The 23198-nt window shown below is 37.1% G+C and overlaps 1 protein-coding gene and 1 pseudogene across 3 annotated transcripts in view; one reads left to right on the forward strand and one right to left on the reverse strand.

Annotated features, from left to right (window-relative positions):
* The window catches only part of PGR (progesterone receptor), a gene marked incomplete at its 5' end in the record, with an annotated part of 116225 nt that overhangs the window by 41746 nt on the left and 51281 nt on the right, over positions 1 to 23198 (forward strand). The window lies entirely within an intron of this gene.
* LOC309636617 (set1/Ash2 histone methyltransferase complex subunit ASH2 pseudogene) lies at positions 3957 to 6486 on the reverse strand (annotated as a pseudogene). Its single transcript has one exon. The product of its transcript is annotated as a set1/Ash2 histone methyltransferase complex subunit ASH2 pseudogene (transcript).

Genomic DNA, 23198 nt, shown 5'->3' on the forward strand with positions numbered 1-23198 from the left:
GGTTCCCTTTTCTCCATATCCTTACCAACACTTGTTATTTCTTGTCTTTTTGATGATAGCCGTCCTGACAGGTGCGAGGAGATATCTCATTGCGGTTTTGATTTTCATTTCCCTGATATTAGTGATGTTGAGCACCTTTTCATGGCCATCTGTATGTCTTCTTTGGAAAAATGCCTATTCAGATCCTCTACCTATTTTTTAATTGGATACATGATTTGCAAATATTTTCTCCCATTCAGGTAGTTGCCTTTTCATTGCAACATTATTTACAATAGCTACAACATGGAAACAACCTAAAGTGTCCACTGGTGGGTGAATGGATAAAGAATATGTGGTGTATATTATATATATACAATGGAACATTATTCAACAATAAAAAAGTGGAATCTTACCATTTTTGGCAACATGGATGGGATGGGACTTAAGGGCATTATTCTAAGTGAAATAAGTCAGACAGAGAAAAACAAATACTGTATAATCTCACTTATATGTGGACCCTAAAAAAAAATGAGCTCAAAGGTACAGAGGACAAATTGTTTGATGCCAGAGGCAGGGGATGGGGGAGGGTGAAGTGAATGAAAATGGCCAAAAGGTACAAACTTCCAGTTATGAAATAAATAAGTTATGGATATGTAATGTACAGCTTGGTGACTATAGCTAATAATACTGTATTGTATATTTGAAAGATTCTAAGAGAATAGATCTTAAAAGTTCTCATCACAAAAAAAAATAGTTCCACAAATAATGAATCATCATGTGGTACATCTAAAACTAATGTAATGTTATATGTCTATTTTATCTCATTAAAAAAAGAGAGAGAACATTGAAAAACTTTTAAAAGAGTTAATAATCTTATGGTAGAATATCAGAGATCAGAAATATTAATGTTTTTGACATGTCATGACATAGATTTGCAGATCGTTCTTATTTGCTTCAGCAGCTATGTTCTGATTATGAGAAATATGTTTGAGTTATTTGGTTCTCTTAGTTGCGTATGATTCTTGTTTTTAATGACTCACTTCCCTTACCTTCACCAGGTCACAGTGAACTTTTGCATTTTGTTCATTGCTGTACAGTACTGAGTAGGAAAGATAGTTCACTCTAAAGGATGGTAATATATCTTCTAATTTAGGTGTTCTGCTTCTAACTTATTTCCTTTAGAAAACATTTTGTGTAATGACTCAGAAAAATGTTTTTCTGGAATGAATACAGCTCTGTATTTTGCATTTGTGGTAAAAATGCTAAACTATTATAAAATAATTAGCTCTTTCAAAACTAAGTAGCTTTCTACATAAAGCAGTGATTAAATGCATAGTTATATTTGCTGATTTTTTTTAAAGCTGGAGACTATTTTTATAGGTTTGTTTTTGTTTTGTTTTGTTTTGTTGGTAGAGAGTCTTATCCTCAAATTTTAAAAGGTTATGTTAGAAAGCAGTTTCTCTCTTACCTCCTCCTACACCTAGATTGACCTCATTCTCTGGGCAAAGATAATGACTTTCTGGGCTGCAGAGTACAGGTTGTGTGGTAAAGTTGGGTTTCTTTTCTTTTTCTTTTTCCTCCTCCTACACTTGAAGCCAACAAAGCCTCAATTTCTTTTCTGAAGAATTCCAAAATTCTTGAATTTGGGACACTTAACACCACCTTTTCTGGCAGTATAGGTGCCTACTCTCTGTCTTTAATTACTATAAAAAATGAAATCTGCCTTCTCTAATGAAGGAATTGCTGTGGGTGATGCCTGCCACCTATCTCTTTAGAACTCTCCTTGTCTTCCTCTTACAAGCACCTCCTTTTCCACCGAACTGCTCGTGTTTGCATCAGCACCCGCCAGAGACAGTATCTCTCACACTGCTCCCCCACTTTACTGCATTGAAACCTGCAGCTAAATAATGTATTTTGGTCACTGTCTGATTGTTCACCCTAAACGCCATCCCATACGCACTTGATAAGGATATTCCTTAGAGTATTTATTCTCACTTCTTTGCTTAAAGTTTTATGGGAGTTTTCAGAGACTACTTTTATGGCTGCCAGCCTGAACTGTTCAATTGTATCTATCAGTATCTACTATTCTCTAGACACAGAAAAAGTCAGGATTGAAGGGTACAAAGATTCCCTTCCATTTGCAGTCTGATTTGTTTGAAAGATGGAGGTGTTTACTCTTTTAAAAACAAGTCTAATATACTTATTGGCAAGTACCTATTTTAAATTTATAGCTCCTATTCTCTAGTATTTTTTGAAGTATTTTGATACGGGAACTAGAATTAGATTCTGAAAAAGGGAAAGCAAGCTAAGTCAGTGCTGTAAGGGGTTGTGAGAGCATAGTCCCAGTGAACTGATATCAGCAACATCATCCTTTTGCTAATCCAAAGTAACAACATGTATCTAGACATAACCTAATGTTGGGATAGTTGCCTGTAAATTCACCCTAACTACAGTGATGCTTATTATGATTCTCATAATGTCAAAGGATTTGCACTATTACTTAATTGTCTGCTGAGCTTTACCCTCTATTTCCCCATTTGATTCTCAGAAATCTTTCTGGCTGCCATAAAACTTACACTTCAGTATCCAACATAATATTCTTCTTTTGCTTCTCTGCAACAGGTCCAGCATTATCTCATGAGCACTTTATGTCTCCATTCAATAGAAAACATTTTTGCCAGAAATAAAAAAAACAGCAGAAAGAGAGGCCATGGCAAAGTAAACAGCACTCATTTCAGAACATGATCTAGAAATAATACTCATTATTATTTTATTCAGTCTAATAGATTTACATACATGTTTAACTATTTGCTCGATTTTTTTTCCTAGCTCAGTGCTTCATTCAGTTTCTCTATTTTTGAAATAAACTTTATTTCTTCTGTGGGAATTTGTTAAAGTCATTTTTTCCACAGAAAATATCTTTATTTCAGTTTTATTTTTGAGTAATAATTTTGCTGGTTATAAAATTTGGGGTTGACTTTTTTTTCCCTCTACACCTTAACAATGTCAGTCTACTGTCTTCCAGCTTGTATCATTTTTCCGAGAATTCTCCTGTATATCTAATATTTGTTTCTTTGAGGTAATATTTTCTCTGTATTTGTAGAAAATGTTTTTTACACTTGGTTCTTCAATTTCATTGTAACATAACTAGTTATAAATTTAGTTTTATTTGTTCTACTTGGAAATCATTGCGATTTCTAAATCTGAGAATTAATGTCTTTTATAAATTCTGAGAGCATCAAAACCATCCCAGTATTCTTCAAATATTGCTTCCCTCCTCATTGCCTCTTCCTCCCTCCAGACCACCTGTTAGACATATATTAGACTAGCGCATTTATCTTCCATATCTCTTTATCCTTTCTAACATTTCCTGTATCATTATCTTTTTATGCTATATTCTGTGTAATTTTCATCAGTTCTGTCTTCCAGTTCACCATTCTTTCATTTTAGTGATGGTAGTTTTTTTAAACATTCTACTTGGTTCTTTTATAAATTTATCTATTTCTTTTTACTAGCTTTTCCATTTCTTGTGTTTTCATCCCTTATCATATATCTTTAATAATTATAAAATACCTATTGCAAATATTTGTATTCAATAATTTCAAGGTCTCATAACTCATGATCTGGTTATGCCATTCTGGTGTGGTGGTTTAAAAATATCTCTGATCATTTATAGGGTTTCCCAATGATTCTGGTGTAAATACTCACCTATGGTAAATTTCAGGCTGCCAATGGTTTAAACAACTGACTCTCAAAATTCCTGAACACTTAACAATAAGTTTTCACAAGCCAGTATGAGTCAAATCCAGAACACTATTCATTCTTTCTGCTACTTCTCACTCATTGTGTCCTTTGTGATTTTAATGTGGTTATAAACTCATGTTTGGCAGAGTTTAATTTTTTGTAAAAGCCTGTGTGGCCTTAATTGAGGGAGTTTCTCTCCAGAGAGAATTTTCATTTTTTTTTTTTTTTTCACACTCGAAGACAAATTTTATTTGGGAAGAGTTTCTAATTGTTAAAGCTGCAAGCAAGTTCCCTTCACAAGTATAGTTCTACAGACCTAGTAGTTTCAGAGATCCCAGTGTTCAAAGGTACACCTCAAAATTAATAACAAAAACACACCCACGGCGAAAGGAAAGAGCTGTTAAACGGGTTTGGAATGTACAGCCATGGATTTCAGCTGTTCTCAGAAACAGGCCCACCACTTCCTTGGGAACCAGGCGGGATGGAAGCAATGCCCGCAGAAGGACATGTCTTTAAACATGTTAGCTACTTGGGCAAGGTTACCCACTCCTTAGAAAACACACTAAGCAGCAAGTCTCAGCTGGTGGGGTACATGGCACAGGCCCAGTTCACGGGGTGCTTATGGGATCCCAGGGTCGGCAGCTGTTGGGAGTGGCACACGAAGTAAAAGCCATGATAGAAGGGGGAGTGCTGAAGGGCAGGGAGTCTCTCTCAGACCCACCCGGCCTCTAATTTGCTACAGCAGAGGCCGTGTTCTGCAGTATCTTCGGGAAAACATTTGCCACAGTTAAAAAACAAAAACAAAACCCGCTCATATTATTCCCCAGGAAGTCCGTGTCTGCAAAGAAAAGGGGACTTGGTCAGGGTTCCCACAGGGGACTCCGCCTCCCGTCCACTTCTGTTTCCACGTGATACAAGACGTCAGCCAGAGTGTGTTCCACCACAGCGCCCCAGCCCATGTCACTCATAGGGCAGTACATGAGGTCCTTTGGAGGATACTTGAAGCATGGTCCAAAGTTAATGGAGACCGTGCAGCTCTTGTACAGCGAGATGGCCGGAAAGTAAACCCCCTCAAAAATATCTTTGTAAGCCACACCTTGATTGACACCATTTTTATAAAAAATTATATCGCTATGGGGAGTCTGCTTTAGGCTCTTCTCTGCTTTATCCACAGTCTTTCTCTTCAAAATACAAATAACTCTTGAACTTTATCAAAGCCTTATCTTTATAGGTATCGGGCAGTGACTTGGCTGTCTCTGTGTCTTCAGGAAGACTGATATAAAACCCCAGGACATCTCCCTGTCCATAGCCAGAAGAGTAGTGCTTGCCAATGGACTGGTGGAATTTGGTCCCCTTTTTTGCTCCGCCAAGAATAGCTAAATTTATCATAACCTAAGGGAGCTTGAAGGTTACCTAACAGCTGGGACCAGCCCAGCCTGGCAGCGGTGTCTGGCGGCATCTCATCCACCGTGATTTCAAAGTACCAGGCACCTTTCCGAACCCCATGAGAAGCCCGAACCATAGAGTAGCCCTTCTCTCCGACCACAGTCAGCCGGTCATCGGAGATCTTTAACTGGGGAGCTCGATCATGTAGGGCTAACAAAACCCGTTCATACAAGCAGGCTCTGTAGAGGTCTCCAGGAATCGGTTTTCCTGCCCAGCAGTCGAGTTCGAGCTTCTCAGGGTCAGGGGCGTGGGGATCGGGCTCAGCTAGAATATACCCATAGCCATCTTTGTTAAATGGGTGTTCCAAGGGGTAGCCATGAGGGGGAAGGCGCTGAGCAGAAAACAAAGGGTCACTCCGGGCCTTCTTGGTGGTCCCTGTGGCCCCGCCATCCTGCTGTTTGCGCTTAGCTCCTCTTCCTTTTCCACTGCTTCCCGCTGCAATTCCCCCATTTAGATTCCCACTGGTAGACACAGCACTGCTTTGTTTTTGGTTGTCATAAGCAGGACCAATGTTACTAAGATCCTGATCCAGAAGGCCAAATTTGGGGTAATCTTCTTCTGGGTCCTTACTCCCAGGATCGGGGTGTTCCTTTACTAAGAATACATCTCTTTCCTTACTCATCGTTTTAACAATGTTATTTGGCCAGGTCATTTTCCCAGGTCTCTGTCTGGTCGTCATGCACTCCCAATATTTATCAATAAATGGTATGATATCCTTATCTTTGGAGAACATGGTTTTCGGATGTTCATCCTGTATTCGGGACTGCCAGGTTAGGTTGGCCAAAGCACTAAGGCACATTTCTTTCAAGTTTGCTTGCTTCCGGAGGAAGTAGGTATTCCCACTATGATGGCATACATTGCAGTGGAAACTGTAGTTGGTCATGAAAGGTAGACAGGATGAGGTATCTATGCCAAAGGTGTCTGCTGTGAACCATTTGGTACATATTCCACACTGCAGCTCCACCTCTCCCAACTGGCGACCATTCTCTTCATCCACGGAGCCCGCCTGAGTATCCATCACCTCTGAAGTATCCCCAGCACCTTCTAGTGTATCCTTTCCATTAGAGGATTCTGTCTCCAAGCCACCACTTACATCAACTGAGTTTGCATCCCCGCTTTCGGCCTCTCCAGAGCCAGTCTCCGCGGCTGGAGCAGCAGACGTCCCCTCCCCGGCCGGAGCGGCTGCTACCGCTACTACCGGTTTCGTTTCCCCTTCTTCTGCCGGTGTTGCATTTGCAGCCACTGCCGGGCCGGGTCCTGCATTCACTCCCGGGCCAGGTACGGTTCCCGCCGCCGCCATCACTGCCGCCTCCTAGACTTCTCCGAGAATTTTCATTTTATTCTTCCAGTTACCGTAGGGATCTCATCAGCGAAGGACCACTTTTCATGTTCACTTTTTGCCTCTAGTATTCCCATACCTTGCAGGTAGAATAATTTCAAGCTGCATATCTGGGTTAGGGAAACCTATGATTAAAAATGATCAAAGGAGAATTTTTTCACATACTGAGCCAAGGATGAAACAGACATGCTTCCTTTTCATGTCCCTTTGTCAGTGGCTAAAGATATTCTTCATTTTGGACTCCTTGATGTTTTGCTGATTTTTTGAGGAGCTTAGATATGCATTTAAAATAATGTTGGTTATGTTTTATCCATCATTTTTAGGTGTTCTGGAGAATATTTATGTTATTTAATTTTCTACATTTCCAATAAGAGAAGTTTATATAAAATTTTATGCCAATTCTCATCAAATACATTAACTCCACCTTAAAATTTTTAATTTTATCAACAGTTAGAAAAGGATTTTCAAAACACCTCTAAGAGATAGTATAGCACTGTAACAAAGAGTAAGAGTATAGAGTCAGAACAAGTGGGGTTTGATTTTAACTTCCCCATTAATAGCTGCTGGACCTCAGGCACAGACATCTCTTTATACATCTTTATTTTCTTTTCTAGTATGACCACATAATGAGAGTTATTATGAGGGTACATAAAATGATACATCTAAAGCATACAGCACAGTGGCTGGCATATAAAGATTTCTTAGTGGTAGTTTAAAATATCCTTTATTCATAACATCATTTAATACAAATTCTATCATTGGCAGACTAAAGGTTTAACTAATGCAAAACAGATTCTTGTATCTTCTAAAAGTGTTTCATTATTTATTTGCAAGAAGCATTGAAAAATCAGTGCGGGTATCTTGGAATTGAAATTAATTTGCACAGTCATAGCTACTAGAGGTATTTAGTTAACATAATAGTTATTAAATAGTTATTGTATATACTTATGTTCTCAAACCATGTTTCCCATGGGAACATAATCTGAAAGAAATGGTATATGTTTTCACATGGGAGAAAAATTTTCTGAATGATTGAAAATATTCATTAATTGAAAATTTTTTGTTTTGGTTTTTTTCCTTTAGAGGAGAATGTTCTATTTATTTTGATTTTTAGAAGTGCTTTGATAAGCTGCTTGGGATAGGGCTGTGACCCCAGGAGCATGCTGGGTTACAAAAGATATTTGCTGATTTTATCCATCAAAGACAAAGAGGAGAATTTGTGTGGCTTAAGATGAAGAGAAGGAGGTAGGAAAAGTGAGGTGAAAAAGGGAGGTGAAAGTGAGATGCTTACTGTGTGTACTACTTCCCTTGGCCTCCCAAATCTTCATTAAAATCCTATTAAAGCATGGGAAATGTGTATATGGCCCTTCCTCCTCAAATCTGTGTATAATGTCTTTGTCTTTTTTTATTGAAGTGTAGTTGATTTACAATATCGTGTTAGTTTCAGGTGATATAGCAAAGTGATTCAGTTATATGTATTTTTTCAGATTATCTTCCATTATAGGTTATTACAAGATGATGAATATAGTTCCCTGTGCTACACAGTAAATCCTTGTTGCCTATTTATTTTATGTACAGTAGTTTGTGTCTGTTAATCTCATACTCCTAATTTATCCCTCTCTCCCTCTCTTTCCCCTTTGATAACCATAAGTTTGTTTTCTGTGCCTGTAAGTCTGTTTCTGTTTTGTATTTAGATTCATTTGTATTATTTTTTAGATTCCACATTTAAGTGATATCATATAATATTTGTCTTTCTCTGACATACTTCAATTAGTATGATATTCTCTAGGTCCATCCACATTGCTGCAAATGGCAATATTTCATTCTTTTTAGGGCTGAGTAGTATTCCATTGTGTATGTATATATATATATATATATATATATATATATATATATATATATATATATATATATATATATATATATATATATACCACATCTTCTTTACCCATTCATCTGTTGAAGGACATTTAGTCTGCTTCCATGTTTTGGCTGTTGTAAATAGTGCTGCTATGAACATTGGGGTGCATGGATTTTTTTCAAATTAGAGTTTTTATCTTCTGACAAGAGCTTAATATCCAGAATATACAAGCAGCTCATATAACTCAATAGCAAAAAAGAACAGTCCAATCAAAAAATGGGCAGAAGACCTAAATAGACATTTCTCCACAATGGCCAACAAGCACATAAAAAGATGCTCAACATTGCTAATTATTAGAGAAATGCACATCAGAGCCGCAAGGAGATATCACCTCCTACTGGTCAGAAGGCTATCATCAAAAAGTCTACAAATAATAAATACTGGAGAGTGTGTGGAGGAAAGAGAACCCTCTTACTCTGTTGGTTGGAATGTAAATTGGTACAGTCACTATGGAAAACGGTATGGAGGTTTTTTAAAAAACTTAAAGCCAAAAGGTGATCCATCAATCCCATTCCTGGGCATATAGTGCCATTGTCTGTAGGCTTCTAATTTAACTGAAAATAAGTCTGACACTCCAATTTATTGTCCTTTGTTGAGACCTGCTTCTTTTGCCTGAATGTGTTTCTTAATCCTTGATTTTCAGTAACTTCATCAAGATTTAGCTCTCGCTTAATCTATTAATGTTCTTGAAACAAAGTAAGCCCCTTTTGATCTGAAAATTCAAGTCTTCTTATATGTTAGCAAAGTATTCTCTTAATATTACTTTCAAATACTTTTTTCTGTTTCACGTCTTCTTTCTCTTTTTCATGGCCCCTAATAATAATCTGTATGTTGGCTCTCTGTTTTTTCTGTCGTCCACACCAATCTTCTTTTCTTTACTCACATTTTAATCCTTTTAAACTTCATTTGACAATTTTTCTCAAAATCTCAGTCCAAACTTCATGTCCATGGTTTAGTATTTACACTGGCAGTTCTCCTTTCTTATTCTTCTGATAAGGTTTTAAAATCTACAATGACTTTACTTTTTTAATTTTTTTTTTAACCTAAGTATAGTTGATGTACAATACTATGTAAGTTACAGGTGTACAGTGTAGTTATTCACAATTTTTAAAGCTTATACTCCATTTACAGTTAATATAAAAATTGGCTATATTACCCATGTTGTGCAATATTCTTATAGTTTTTTTTAATATCTTTATTGGAGTATAATAGCTTTACAGTGTTGTGTTATTTTCTGCTGTACAACAAAATGAATCAGCTATGTATACATATATCCCCATATACCCTCCCTCTTGAGCCTCCTTCCCACCCTCCCTATCCCACCCCTCTAGGTCATCATAAAGCATTGAGCTGATCTCCCTGTGCTATGCAGCAGCTTCCCACTAGCCATCCATTTTACATTTGACAGTGTACATATGTCAATGCTACTCTCTCACTTCGTGCCAGCTTCCCCTTCCCCCACTGTGTCCTCAAATCCATTCTTGACGTCTGTGTCTTTTTTATTTTTTATTTTTTTTTAATCAGTCATGAATTTTATACACATCAGTGTATACATGTCAATCCCAATCGCGCAATTCAGCACACCACCATCCCCACCCCACCGCGGGACGTCTGTGTCTTTATTCCTGCCCTGCCACTAGGTTCATCAGTACTGTTTTTTATAAATTGCATATATGTGTGTTAGCATACAGTATTTGTTTTTCTCTTTCTGACTTACTTCACTCTGTATGACATAGTCTATGTTCATCCACTGCATTACAAATAACTCAATTTTGTTTCTTTTTATGGCTGAGTAATATTCCATTGTATATATATGCCACATCTTCTTTATCCATTCCTCTGTCAATGGACATTTGGGTTGCTTCCAAGTTCTGGCTATTGTAAATAGTGCTGCAATGAACATTGTGGTACATGTCTCTTTTTGAATTGTGGTTTTCTCAGGGTGTATGCCCAGTAGTGGAATTGCTGGGTCATACAGTAGTTCTATTTTTAGTTTTTTAAGGAACCTCCATACTGTTCTCCATAGTGGCTGTATCAATTTACATTCCTACCAACAGTGCAAGAGGGTTCCCTTTTCTCCACACCCTCTCCAGCATTTATTGTTTCTAGATTTTTTGATGATGGCCATTCTGACCAGTGTGAGGAGATACCTCATTGTGGTTTTGACTTGCATTTCTCTAATCATTAGTGATGTTGAGCATCTTTTCATGTGTTTGTTGGCAATCTATATGTATTCTTTGGAGAAATGTCTGTTTATGTCTTCTGCCCATTTTTGGATTGGGTTGTTTGTTTTTTTGATATTCAGCTTCATGAGCTGCTTGTATATTTTGGTGATTAATCCTTTGTCAGTTGCTTCATTTACAAATGTTTTCTCCCATTCTGAGGGTTGTCTTTTTGTCTTGTTTATGGTTTCCTTTGCTGTGCAAAAGCTTTTGAGTTTCATAAGGTCCCATTTGTTTATTTTTGTTTTTATTTCCATTACTCTAAGAGGTGCATCAAAAAGGATCTTGCTGTGATTTATGTCATAGAGTATTCTGCCTATGTTTTCCTCTAAGGCTTTTATAGTGTCTGGCCTTACATTTAGGTCTTTAATCCATTTTGAGTTTGTTTTTGTGTATGGTGTTAGGAATTGTTCTAATTTCATTCTTGTACATGTAGCTGTCCAGTTTTCCCAGCACCACTTATTGAAGAGGCTGTCTTTTCTCCATTGTATATTCTTGCCTCCTTTATCAAAGATAAGGTCACCATATGTGTGTGGGTTTCTCTCTGGGCTTTCTATCCTGTTCCATTGATCTATATTTCTGTTTGTGTGCTAGTACCATACTGTTTTGATTACTGTAGCTTTGTAGTATAGTCTGAAGTCAGGGAGCCTGATTCCTCCAGCTCATTTTTCTTTCTCAAGGTTGCTTTGGCTATTCAAGGTTTTTTGTGTTTCCATACAAACTGTAAAATTTTTTGTTCTAGTTCTGTGAAAAATGCCACTGGTAGTTTGATAGGGATTGCATTGAATCTGTAGATTGCTTTGGGTAGTATAGTCATTTTCACAATGATGATTCTTCCAATCCAAGAACATGGTATATCTCTCCATCTGTTTGTATCATCTTTGATTTCTTTCATCAGTGTCTTACGGTTTTCCGCATACAAGTCTTTTCCTCCTTATGTAGGTTTATTCCTAGGTATTTTATTCTTTTTGTTGCAGTGGTAAATGGGAGTGTCTCCTTAATTTCTCTTTCAGATTGTTCATTGTTAGTGTGTAGGAATGCAAGAGATTTCTGTGCATTAATTTTATATCCTGCTACTTTACAAAATTCATTGATTAGCTCTAGTAGTTTTCTGGTGGCATCCTTAGAATTTTCTATGTATAGTGTCATGTCATCTGCAAACAGTGACAATTTTACTTCTTCTTTTCCAATTTACATTCCTTTTATTTCTTTTTCTGCTCTGATTGCCATAGCTAAAACTTCCAAAACTATGTTGAATGATAGTGGTGAGAGTGGGAACCCTTGTCTTTTTCCTGATCTTAGAGGAAATCGTTTCAGTTTTTCACCATTGAGAATGATGTTGGCTGTGGGTTTGTCATATATGGATTTTATTATGTTGAGATAGGTTCCCTCTATGCCCACTTTCTGGAGTGTTTTTATCATAAATCGATGTTGAATTTTGTCAAAAGCTTTCTCTGCATCTATTGAGATGATCATATGGTTTTTCTCCTTCAGTTTGTTAATATGGTGTATCACATTGATTTATTTTTGTATATTTGAAGAATCCTTGCATTCCTGTGATAAACCCCACTTGATCATGGTATATGATCCTTTTAATGTACTGTTGGATTCTGTTTGCTAGTATTTTGTTGAGGATTTTTGCATCTATGTTCATCAGTGATATTGGCCAGCAGTTTTCTTTGTTTGTGACAACTTTGTCTGGTTTTGGTATCAGGGCGATGGTGGCCTGGTGGAATGCATTTGGAGTATTCCTCCCTCTGCTATATTTTGGAAGCATTTGAGAAGGCAGGTGTTAGCTCTTCTGTAAATGTTTGCTAGAATTTGCCTGTGAAGCCATCTGGCCCTGGGCTTTTGTTTGTTGGAAGATTTTTTATCAGTTTCAATTTCAGTGCCTGTGATTGGTCTGTTCATATTATCTATTTCTTCCTGGTTCAGTCTTGGAAGGTTGTACTTTTCTAAGAATTTGTCCATTTCTTCCAGGTTGTCCATTTTATTGGCATACAATTGCTTGTAGTAGTCTGCCTGATCCTTTGTATTTCTGCCATGTCAGTTGTTACTTCTTCTTTTTCATTTCTAATTCTGTTGATTTGAGTCTTCTCCCTTTTTCTCCTGATGAGTCTGGCTAACGGTTTATCAATTTTGTTTATCTTCTGAAAGAATCAGCTTTTAGTTTTATTGATCTTTGCTATCATTTCCTTCATTTTTTTTTCATTTATTTCTGATCTGATCTTTATGATAGCTTTCCTTTTGCTAACTTTGGGTTTTTTTGTTCTTCTTTCTCTAATTGCTTTAGGTGTAAGGTTAGGTTGCTTATTTGAGATTTTTCTTGTTGCTTGAGGTAGGATTGTATTGCTATAAACTTCCCTCTTAGAACTGCTTTTGCTGCATCCTGTAGGATTTGGGTCATTGTATATTCATTGTCATTTGTTTCTAGGTATTTTTTGATTTCCTCTTTGATTTCTTCAGTGATCTCTTGGTTGTTTAGTAGTGTATATTTTAGCTGCCATGTGTTTGTTTTCTTTACTTTTTTTTCCTGTAATTGATATCTAGTCTCATAGCATTGTAGTCAGAAAAGATGCTTGATATGACTTCAATTTTCTTAAATTTACTGAGGCTTGATTTGTGACCCAAGATGTGATCTATCCTGGAGAATGTTCCATGTGCACTTGAGAAGAAAGTGTATTCTGTTGTTGTTGGATGGGATATCCTATAAATATCAGTTAGGTCCATCTGATCTAATGTGTCATTTAAAATTTTTTTTCCTTATTTATTTTCTGTTTGGGTGATCTGTCCATTGGTGTAAGTGGGGTGTTAAAGTCTCCTACTATTTTTGTGTTATTGTCAATTTCTACTTTTATGGCTGTTAGTATTTGCCTTATGTATTGAGGTTCTCCTATGTTGGGTGCAGAGATATTTACAATTGTTATACCTTCTTCTTGGATTGATTCCTTGATCATTATATAGTGTCCTTCCTTGTCTCTTGTAATAGTCTTTATTCTAAAGTCTATTTTCTCTGATATGAGTATTGCTCCTCCAGCTTTCTTTTGATTTCCATTTGCAGGGAATATCTTTTTCCATCCCCTCACTTTCAGTCTGTATGTGTTCCTAGGTCTGAAGTGTGTCTCTTGTAGACAGCATATATATGGCTCTTGTTTTTGTATGCATTCAGCCAGTCTATGTCTTTTGGTTGGGGCATTTAATCTGTCTACATTCAAGGTTATTATCGATATGTATGTTCCTATTACCATTTTCTTAATTGTTTTAGGTTTCTTTTTGTAGGTCTTTTCCTTCTCTTGTGTTTCCTGCCTAGAGAAGTTCCTTTAGCATTTGTTGTAAAGCTGGTTTGGTGGTGCTGAATTCTCTTAACTTTTGCTTGTCTCTAAAGCTTTTGATTTCTCTGTCGAATCTGAATGAGATCCTTGCTGGGTAGAGTAATCTTGGTTGTAGTTTTTTACCTTTCATCACTTTAAATATATCTTACCACTCCCTTCTTGCCTATAGAGTTTCTGCTTAAAGATCAGCTGTTAACGTTATGGGGATTCCCTTGTATGTTATTTGTTTCTTTGCCCTTGCTGCTTTTAATTTTTTTTTTCTTTCTGTTTAATTTTTGTTAGTTTGATTAATATCTTTCTTGGCATGTTTCTCCTTGGGTTTATCCTGTATGGGGCTCTCTGCTCTTACTGGACTTGATTGACTATTTCCTTTCCCATGTTGGGGAAGTTTTCGACTATCATTTCTTCAAATATTTTCTCAGACCCTTTCTTTTTTTCTTCTTCTTCTGGCACCCCTGTAAGTTGAACGTTGGTGCGCTTAATGTTGTCCCGGAGGTCTCTGATACTGTCCTCCATTCTTTTCATCCTTTTTTCTTTATTCTGCTCTGTGGCAGTTATTTCCACCATTCTATCTTCCAGCTCACTTATCCGTTCTTCTGCCTCAGTTATTCTGCTATTGATTCCTTCTAGAATATTTTTAATTTCAGTTATTGTGTTGTTCATTACTGTTTGCTCTTTAGTTCTTCTCGGTCCTTGTTAAATGTTTCTAGTATTTCCTCTATTCTATTATTGAGATTTTGGATCCTGTTTACTATCATTACTCTGAGTTCTTTTTCAGGTAGTTGGCCTATTTACTCTTCATTTATTTGGTCTTGTGGGTTTTTATCTTGCTGCTTTGCCTGCAGGACATTTCTCTGTCTTCTCATTTTGACTAATTTACAGCATTTGAGGTCTCCTTTCTTTAGGCTGCAGGGTTGTAGTTCTTCTTGCTTCTGTTCTCTGCCCCTGGTGGTGAGGTTTGTTCAGTGGCTTGTGTAGGCTTTCTGATGGAAGAGACTGGTGCCTGCATTCTGGTGGGTGTAGCTGAGTTTGTGCCCTCTGATAAGCAGGGCTGTGTCAGGTGGTATGTTTTGGGGTGTCTGTGAGCTTAGTATGACTTTAGGTAGTCTGTGTGCTGTTGGATGGGTTTGTGTTCCTGTCTTGTTTGTTGTTTCGTGTAAGGCATCCAGTGCTGGGAGCTGCTGGCAGTTGGGTGGAGCTCAACTGGATTCAGATAGAGGCCTCTGTGAGAGCTTTTGGAGATTAATCTTCCCTGGGGCTAGGAATTCTCTAGTGGCCCAGAGTCCTGGACTTGGTGCTCCCACCCCAGAACCTCAGGCCCGACTTCTGGTCAAGGAACCAAGACCCCAGAAGTCTCTCATCCCAGCAATAAAGGATTAAAAGGAAAGAAAAGACTAACAAAACCCCAGACAAATGGTAAAAAGTAAAATCAAGCAAACAAAAACAAGAGCAAGGAAATACACACGCACACAAAAGGAATAAAAACAGAACCAAATAAGTAGAAAGGCAAGAGAACAACCAGACAAACAAAAGAACCCAAGAATGAAATCAAACAGTTAAAAAGAAAACTGACAAAAACATAAAACCACAAAACAAAACCAAAGCAGAGTGCCCAGTGGAGAATGAAGCAAAGAAAGAAAATGGACAAAAATAATAAAAAATATAAAGAAAAACAGAAAAGAGTAAGGGGAAGGAAGACAGAACAACAGAAAAGCAACATAGAAATAGAAATTAAAATAATACAATAGAAAATATATTAAAGAAAAAGAAAAAAAATAAGCAAAACCCCAAAGAAATGGTAAAAACAAAATCAAACAAGCAAAAACAAAAACAAGGAAACACACACATAAGAGAAACAAAAACAGAACCAAATAAAACAGAAAGCAAGAGAACAACCAGACAAGTAGAAGAACTCAAAAACCAAATCAAACAATTACATTAAAACTAACAAAAACACATAACCTAAAAACAAACCAAAGCAAAGTGCCAACTGAAGAATAAAGCAAGGAAATAGAATAAGCCAATAAAAATGATTAAAGAAAAATAATAATAAAATAAATTAAAAAGGGAAAAAACACAGGACAACAGAAAAGCAAAGTAGAAATGGAAACATAAGAAAAATAAAAAATATATTAGAGAAAAAGAAGAAGAAAAAAATAAGGGAAAAGAACACAGAACAACAAAAAGCAAAGTAAATATAGAAATATATCAAAAAAATTAAAAATATGTTACAAAACAGAGAGGTCATAAAAGACTAAATAAAAAAGTACTAAAACAACAAACAAACAAATTTAAAGAAGAAAAAATCAAAGAAAGAAAAAAATCCAGAACCAACAACAGAATGAATCAAAACATAATAAAATTAATAGTAATAATTATGTTTCCCTGGGCTCTCCACTGTAAGTGTCCTTGCACACACTGTGAGCCACAGCCCACCTCTGCCTCCCCAAGAGGCCCTCCTCTGCCTCTGGGCTGGTCTCTGGACATGCTGTGGGCCCTGTGGATATCACTTAGACTCTGATCTGGCCCAATTCCTGTGTGTGCTTGCCCCCAAAGTCCACAGCTGCCAGAGCTAGACCGTTTTCATTTGTGGGAACACTCATTGTCTGCTCAGATATTCCATAGACGCAGGGTCTACCTATCTGATCACGAGGATTTAATCTGCAGCTTGTATAGCTGATGGAAAGATTTTCGATCTTCTTCCTTAGTCGCCCCATCCCTGGAGTTCAGCTTTGGTTTTATTCCCACCTCTGCATGTGGTCCACCCACAGGAGTCTGGTCCTGAGGCTGCCTTAGAGCTCTTGGGTCTGCCTCAGTGAGGACAGGGAGCAGTGGTGGTATGGTGCTTGGATCACGGGAGCCCCTGAGGCACCAAATGCGCAGGGAAGCCGGTGGCCACAGGCGCAGAAGGTATCACCCAAGTGAGGGCCTTTTCTAGTGCCTGGCATAAAGCATGTGAGGGCCAGCCCTGGCCATGCTTTTTTTTTTTTATTGCCTTGCAGCCAGCGCATGAGGGCCAGCTCTGAGGGGACTTTTTTTATTGCTCGGCAGCTGGCGCCAGCGTGTGGGGAGAGAGAAGTTACAATAGTCGTTCCTCCCCTTGCCTGTGACTCAGCAATAGCACCCTGCTTCCATGGCAGTCCGGTCTTCCTCCACAGACATTCCCTGCTGCGGATTTCCTCCCTCCCATCCCCTCAGTCCATCTCCCCACAGCCAACAGCAGTTCTTGCTCCAGGCCTGTTCTCTAATCCCCACACTCCAGCTCCCAGCCCCCTTGCACACCTGTGAACACACATCCCAGTCTGGGGCACGTAGGGCCATGGTACAGACCATCTGTATATTTCTCACTCTGTCCCATATGCCACAGATTGGCCGCTTCACCCTCTTCCAAAAGCTTCAAATGCTTCCCTTCTGTCCCAATCGATTTCCCCTTCAGAGAGGGGGTTTCCCAGAATTCGGGAATCTCTTCTCTGCTTCAGTTCCCCTGGCCCTGGGTGCAGGTCCCATCCTGCTTCCTCCCCCACTCCTTCTCCCTTCTTTTTTACATCCTACCCAGTTATGCAGGGATCTTTATAGTCCTTTCCAGTGTCCAAGGTCTTCTGCTAGTGTTCAACCGGTGTTCTGTGAGAACTGTTGCATCTATAGGTGTATTCTTGATGCATCCGTGGAGAGAGATGAACTCCATGTCCTACTCTTTTGCCATCTTGAATCTCTTATAGTTTATTTTATACATACTAGTTTGTACCTCTTAATCTCCTACCCCTATGTTGCTCCTCCACCCTTTCCTCTCCCTGCTGGTAACCAGTTTGTTCTCCATACCTGTGAGTCAGCTTCTTTTTTGTCATATTCACTAGTTTGTTGTATTTTTTAGATTCCACATATAAGTGATATCATATAGTATTTGTCTTTCTCTGACTTATTTCACTTAGCATGATACCCTCCAAGTCCATCCATGTTGCTGCAAATGGCAATATTTCATTTTTTATGGCTGAGTAATATTCCATTGTATATATATACCACATCTTTTTATCCATTCATTTGTTGATGGGCACTTAAGTTGCTTTCATATCTTGGCAATTATAAATAATGCTGCTATGAACATTGGGGTGTATGTATCCTTTCAAATTAATGTTTTGTTGGGGTTTTTTTCAGATACATACTCAGGAGTGGAATTGCTGGGTCATATGGTAGTTCTATTTTTAGTTTTTTGAGAGAAGTTCATACTGTTTTCCACAGTGGCTGCACCAATTTACATCCCCACCAACAGTGTACAAGGGTTCCCTTTTCTCCACATCCTTGCCAGAATTTGTTACTTGTGTTCTGTTTGTTGATAGCCATTCTGACAGATTTGAGATGATACCTCATTGTGGTTTTGATTTGTATTACTACAATGATTAGCGATGTTGAGCATCTTTTTATGTGCCTATTGTACATCTGTGTTTCCTCTTTGGAAAAATGTCTATTCAGTTATTCTGCCCATTTTTTAATGGGGTTGTTTGTTTTTGATGATGAGTTGTATGAGCTGTTTATATATGTTGGATATTAACCCCTTATCAGTCAAATCATTTGCACATATTTTCTCCTATTCAGTTGGTTGTCTTTTCATTTTGTTTATGGGTTCCTTTGCTGTGCAAAAGCTTTTAAGTTTAATTAGGTCCCATTTGTTTATTTTTGCTTTCATTTCCTTTGCTTTAGGAGACAGATCCAAAAAATATTGCTATGATTTTTGTCCAAGAGTGTTCTGCCTATGTTTTCTCATGAGTTTTCGGGTTTCTGGTCTAACATTTAGGTCTTTAATCCATTTTGAGTTTATTTTTGTATATGGTGTTAGAGAATGTTCTAATTTAATTCTTTTACATGTAGGTGTCCAGTTTTCCCAGCACCACTTATTGAAGAGAGTGTCTTTCCTCCATTGTATATTCTTGCCTCCTTTGTCATAGATTAATTGACCAAAGTGCATGGGTTTATTTCTGGGATCTCTATTCTATTCCATTGATCTCTGTGTCTATTTTTGTGCCAGTACCATGTTGTTTTGATTATTGTAGATTTGTAGTATAGTCTAAACTCAGGGAGCATGATTCTTCCAGCTCTGTTCTTTCTCAAGATTGTTTTGGCTATTTGGGTCTTTTGTGTTTCCATACAGATTTTTAAAATATCTTCTATTTCTGTGAAAAATGCCATTGGCATTTTGATAGGGATTGCATTGAATCTGTAGATCACCTTGGGTAGTATGGTCCTTTTAACAGTATTAATGCTTCTAACCCAAGAACATGGTATATCTTTCCATCTGTTTGTGTCATCATCAATTTCTTTCATCAGTGTTTTATAGTTTTCTGAGTACAGGTCTTTTACTTCCTTAGGTAGGTTTATTCCTAGGTATTTTATTCTTTTTCATGCTATGGTAAATGGGATTGTTTCCTTAATTTCTGTTTCTGATAGTTTGTTGTTAGTGTGTAGAAATGCAACATATTTTTGTATATTAATTTTCTTTATTTAAAAATTTTTTTCTCTGCCACCTCCCATTTTATCTTATTCTTTTTTGTAATTTATTCTTTTATTTAATGTTGTGTTTCTCTTCTTTGATTTCTTGAAACTTAGATGCCACTTTATCTTTGAAATACAGTTGAAAGGATTGCTTCAGGCCATTTCCTACAACAATTCTTACTCTAACTTGTATTCATCTGATTTTTGATTTTACATTCTCTTTTTATCATTTCTAAAAATATTTTTGCTTAAATTCTGTACAATATGCCTACTACTTACTACACATTTAAGTCTATATAATTCTATCTTGGCCTGCTATTGGACTTAGTAATTGTTAGCTGGTTCCCTTCGGCTTCCTTCCTTGTTTGATTATCCCTTTATAATTTGAGCTAGAAGACATGAAATCTCAGCTATTTGATTTGGTATGGAAAGAGGGAAACAGTGGTTGGGGACATAAATGTAACTTTGAAAGGTGTCCACAGCTGGTTTGCAGGCATTTGTGAACCCAGACATTCTACTATGAAATATACTAGACCTTCTGCACTAGATTATGTCTTTTACTGAAGGGAAATTCCACTTAGATTTATTCCTATTATTCAAGAAGTGGAAGTAATATTGCAGGAAGCCAGATTATTGTTCAAGACTTTGTGACAAACAAGTTTTGTTGTTGCTGTGCAATTATTAACTTATTCAACAGAATGATTATTACTATATACAAGGGACTGCTATCATCAAGGAGCTTACGTTTTCATTGAGGACAGAGGTAATTACCAAAATAATTATATAACATAGAATACTGTAGCCTGATAGAAGATAAATGTAAAGAAGAAAAATAAAACAGGGAAGCAGGTTTGAAGATGTTATGGTAAGTGTACATTTGTCTCTGCTCAGTCAAATATGATCAGTAACTCCAAAATAATTCCCAGTTTTCCATTACTTCTCTCTCCTCTACCTCTTGTCTGGTCTTCAAATTTAGAAGACCAGGTAATGAGGTAAAAGTAGTTGGTGTGACCACATGGTCCTTATTCAGTTGGAATAAGGACCATGTGGTCCTTATTCCATGCAGTCCTTTTACCTTTCTATTATGAAAATGGACTTAAGGACTTATGTTCTTTGCTTTCCCTGTAGCCTTCACGTGCGCAAAGTGAAGTGCCTCTCACCCACCACTTTTAACATACATTAAGGTGTACTACATGGATTTTGTAAATGTTCCTGGGTTCTGTATTCTATTCTGTTGATCTATATATCCATTCCAAGAAACTAGTAATAATTCAATAGTTTGGTTTAATATCATGTTTGGGTTATGGTAGTATTATTATAAATTTTAATACATAGCATGGCATATATTAAAATCACATTTGCTCTTTTAACAAAATTCTCTTGGCTACTCTAACACACATTTATTCTTCTCAATGAAGAGTAAAACTATCGTTTCTAATTCCAAAAAATATTGGATTCTGATTGAAACAGTATAAAAGTTATGTATTAATTTGAGCAGGATTGACACTTTAAGGTTTCCAATTCAGGAACATATGTCTTTTCCTTAATTCAAATTTTTGTTTGTGTCCTGTGACAGCATTTTACAGTTTTAATACAGGTCCCATGCTTTTCTTCAATATATTCTTGAGTATTTTATAACTTTCATATATGTTGTAGAATATCTTCTATTTTTCAAGTGGTAATTATTAGAAGTGGTAAATCTAGTGATTTTTATAAACTTATGTTCTTTCTAGCCATGTAACTAAATTATCTCAATACATTGATAGGTTATTAGTAATCCTTTGAGTTTTCTAGATATATAGTCATTTTATCTGAAAATAAAGTATTTCATTATTAATATAATGTTTGCTGTTGGGTTTTGGTAAATAGTCTTTATATCTTTATCTCTTTATTTTACTTTGAGGTTTGTTAAAGTAATGATGACTCCTAATGTGGCTTGCAGGATCTTAGTTCCCTGACCAGGGATTGAACCCGTGCCCCCTGCAGTGGAAGCAGGTAGTCCTGACCACTGGACCACCAGGGAATTCCTGACTGAGGAATTAACGAAAAGCCTTTACATTAGTTTCCTATTGCTGCTGTAACAAATTACACAAATTTAGTGGCTTAAAACAACACAAATTTATTATCTTACAATTCTGGAAGTCAAAAATCTGAAATGGGTCCCAATGGACTAAAATCAAGGTGTCAGCAGGACTGCATCCTTTTGGAGGCTCCAGGGGAAAATCCATATCCTGACATTTTCCAGCTTTAGAGGCTGCCCAAATTCTTTGGTTCATAGTTCCCATTGATGTTCAAAGTGAACAACAGTCAAGTCTTTGTCAATATGCCATCTCTCTTAATCTGAATCTTCTGCTTCCCTCTTTCCACAAGTACCCTTGTGATTCCATTAGGCCCACCACGATAATCCAGGATACTCTTCTTAAGTGTAATGTCAGCTGATTAGCAACTTTAATTCCATCTGCAACTTTAATTTTCCTTTGATATCCAATGTAACATATTTACAGGTTCCTGAGATTATAACCTGGACATCTTTGAGGAGCTATTGTTCTGCCTTTCACAGCCTTTTTATCATCTAGTAATAAAAATCATGTGATTTTTTTCCCCTTTGATCTGATATGATGAATTATGGTGGTATATATTCAATGTTTAACCATCCTTTTCTTCTCAGAACAAGCTCTACTGGGACATAGTATAGGGTTCTGTTTTTAATTCTGCAGAATTCAACTAGCTGATGGCTTATTTAGAATTTTTAGCTATATAATCATAATTCAGTTTAATCTTTATTTCTAATATGATGTCTTTAAGGTTAAGGTTGCTTCATAAAATCTATAGGGAAGGTTTTGAGTTTTTCCTCTACTTTAAGATGGTATAAGAAAATTTTGTTGATAAAAAAGATAAGACTTAGGGGCTTCCCTGGTGGCGCAGTGGTTGAGAATCTGTCTGCCAATGCAGGGGACACGGGTTCAAGCCCTGGTCTGGGAAGATCCCACATGCCGCGGAGCAACTTGGCCCATGAGCCACAATTACTGAGCCTGCGTGTCTGGAGCCTGTGCTCCACAACAGGAGAGGCCGCGATAGTGAGAGGCCTGTGCACCGCGACGAAGAGTGGCCCTCGCTTGCCGCAACTGGAGAAAGCCCTCGCACAGAAACGAAGACCCAACACAGCCATATATAAATAAATAAATAAATAAATAAATAAATAAATAAATAAAAATTAAAAAAAAAAAGATAAGACTTAGGCTGTGAAACTGTTATCAGAGCCAATTTTGGTAATTTATATTCTACTATAAAACTCTCCATTACCTGAATTATCAAATTTATTTCAGGAGAGTGGCACTTAATATTTTTTTCTTATTCTTCTAATTATTATAGTATATGTAATTATATCTCCTTTATGATACATCGTATGATACATTTTTCTCCTTTTATTTATGGTTGATTTGACCTTTTCTTTATTATTAATGTCTTAACTGAATGCTTATTTAGCTCATTTGTTTTCTGTCTTTTTCCACAACAAAATTATATACTCCTATGTGTATATTTTTTATATTTGACTGCATTCCATGTTTTTTTTTTAAATATTTATTTATTTATTTATTTATTTATTTGCTGTGTCATGTCTTAGTTACGGCATGCAGGATTTTTCATTGTGGCGCGCAAGCTCTTTGCTTCTTTGTGGTGCACGGGCTTCTCTCTAGTTGTGGCATGTGGGCTCCAGAGCGCTTGGGCTC

Source organism: Balaenoptera physalus (assembly GCF_965194825.1).
Source record: "Balaenoptera physalus genome assembly, chromosome: 10".
Taxonomy (NCBI): domain Eukaryota; kingdom Metazoa; phylum Chordata; class Mammalia; order Artiodactyla; family Balaenopteridae; genus Balaenoptera; species Balaenoptera physalus.